Genomic DNA, 2,742 nt, shown 5'->3' with positions numbered 1-2,742 from the left:
TCATTTAATCAATCAATTATCTATGCATCCATCCATCTATCCTCCATCCCTCCATCTATCTATTCTTTAGCAATCCATCCAGTCATCCCCATCCATCCACCCACCAACCACCCAAGCATACATCCACCCGTCGCCCTACATAAGTATTCATCCATGTGTCTCTCCCCAACATCCATGGAGTAGACACAGAGCCAAATTATAAGGGTGTAGTTCCTGCCCTTAGGGGATTAGTGAAGAAGACAGATCCACCCCCCCCCGCCCCCCCCAAAAAAAAACCTTGACAAATTACAAAATGTTTATAATCTCTGGTAGAGAACAGCTATAAAATGCCATGAAATTACATAATCTGTAAGTTATAAAATGAGTTAGAATCCCAACAATTATAGTCAAGTTTAATACTGTGTTGTTAGTTGTAATTCTCAAAGCAGTCCTACTTCTGACCTAAGAAAAGAGTATAAAAAAACTACCAATGGCAATGGCAACAGAGAGGGACAGTCACGCATTTGTTCAGCTACTGACGGACGGGGCTACTACACGCCAGGCCTGGTCTGGACGCTACGGCAATTGGGGGGATGGGACCGAGTCCCTGTCCTCACAGAATCTATCTTCCTGCAGGAAGACAGACGCCAGGGCACAGGAAATGTGTGTGGAACGTAGAAGGTGGTGGAAAGGGCTGTGGAGAGAAACAGGAGGCTGGTGCGGCTGCCGTACCCGGTCGGTTATACCCCAGAAGGACCCTCTGCCAGGGGACCCCTGCCTGATTCCACTCCTCCCTTCACTTCCTGGTATCATCCCAGCCAGGCTCTTTCATCCGCAGCCCCGGCTCAGTGTCTGTCACAGGGAGTCAGGCCAGTGCCTGCACAGTCCACGTGGCTGCATCATGTGCAGGCGACAAGCTTCGGGTTCCGGCGGATGACCCTGTGGACAGGCGTTCTCCTTCGTGCCTGTAACCATAGGGAAATGCCCCTCCGGACTGGACGGTGATGCCTTGCTGAAAGGGTCCATGTTCATGAGTCACCAAAAGTCACCCTCATGCCTTCCTGGTCTAAAAGTCCAGTCCAGCTCAAGAGCTGACTGCCCAGGTCGCAGAGAGCCTCTTCCCATTAGCTCTGTCTCAGTCAGCTCTGGCTGCTAGAACAAATACCACAGGTGGGATAGCTTAACAGCACACACTTATTCCTCACATTTCTGAAGGCTGGAAGTCCAAGATCAGAGTGCCAGTGCGGTTGGGTGCCATCAGCCACTGACGATGCCCCAAAGTAGCCACTAACACCCTCTGGGGCGACCACAACGTTGCTCTGCGAAAGGCAGGTCCTCCCTGAACTGGCACCGGAGGCCCAGAGATGGCCACAAACGCCACTGTTTCCCGTTTCTCCTGCAATGACCTGCGAACCCCCGGAGTCCACAGCCCAGCAGGACTGACTGGGTGGAAACAGACAGGTGGGCTCATTCCCCACAGATCTGCCAGGGCTCACGTTCCACTTCACCAGGTGCCCGGCCAGTTTGGAACACGGGAGCCTGGAATTTTATCTGGCGGTATTTAGACCTCGCCTGCAATGATGAAGGGCATCAAAACATCCTATTCCTCCATGAAACAAGGTGGGGCTGAGGGGCGCACGCCTCCGTCCTCACTCCTGCCGTGCTGGAGGGAGGAGATCCTTCCACCTGGGAAACTGCTGGCTCTTAAGGGAATTTCTGCCTGGGGAGAGCCGGCGACACAGCCTCAGGGCGGGACCCACCTCCGGCTGCTGGGAGCCCCTCTGTCAGGAGGGATCCTCTTCCTCAGGAAGGCAAGGCTGGTTTTTCCTTCACAACCAGGGTTCCCAAAACCACCTTCCAGACCCAAGCCTTCAATTTGGTGGGGAAGGTAAAAACCTTAAAATGATCTCATTTTGAAAATGGTCTTAAGAAATTATATCGACCAGTTGTTCTCCATCTCCATTGAGAGAGAAGGATGGGCTTGCGAGCAGCTGCAGACACACGGTCCGAGTTGGTCCTGGTACTGAGGGTCCTCATGCCCCACCGGGCTTCACATGGGCTGCCTCGTGGTGAGAGGAAACCAGTTGGCTCGAGGCCAGGTAGCATCACTCGAATGCCCCTGTAAGCAGATGACCAGGTCCATGCGCTAACACTGCCCCCAAGTACACATCTGCCTCCGGGCACTCCTCCCACACCAGCGCCCTGAGGGCAGACATGGATTGTCTCCGTAGAAGACCTTGGCATTGTCAACCCCCAGCTGGCATGGTTTGAGCACTAGGACGCTTGCTCCTCGAGGAAAGGGCCGAGGCATGTCCATCTTTGCACTCCCAGCTCAGGTGAGGCCCTTGATCAATATTTGCTGATTGAGTGACACTTGAGATAATGCAGGTATGACAGTCCACACCACAGCAACCTGCTGACCTCAGTAACTTAGCACTGGATGGGAAATCAGGTTCGGATCAAAGGATATGCTTTCTTTTCCAACCAAACAGTGTGCTGAAACCATGACAACAAATATGGGCCAGGGACTCCTAGATCAATTAACTTTCCAAAAATAAGAAACAAGGGGGGAAAAGTCTGGGACAAAGTATACACCATTTCCTAAAAAGTGCTATAAATGTAAATATTTATTCGACAAACAGAGAATAACCTAGAACAGCGGTTCTCAACCTGTGGGTCGTGACCCCTTTGGGGGTCGAAGGACCTTTTCACAGGGGTCACCTAAGACCATCAGAAAACACATATATAATTACATATTGTTTT

General features: G+C 51.8%; 1 protein-coding gene across 1 annotated transcript in view; it reads right to left on the bottom strand.

Moving 5' to 3' along the window:
• Nucleotides 1–2,742, bottom strand: part of TMEM255B (transmembrane protein 255B) — a 39,176-nt gene that overhangs the window by 13,809 nt on the left and 22,625 nt on the right. The window lies entirely within an intron of this gene.

This window comes from Myotis brandtii, unplaced genomic scaffold, assembly GCF_000412655.1.
Source record: "Myotis brandtii unplaced genomic scaffold, ASM41265v1 scaffold528, whole genome shotgun sequence".
Lineage (NCBI taxonomy): Eukaryota > Metazoa > Chordata > Mammalia > Chiroptera > Vespertilionidae > Myotis > Myotis brandtii.
This window is presented reverse-complemented; position numbering and strand designations above follow the sequence as displayed.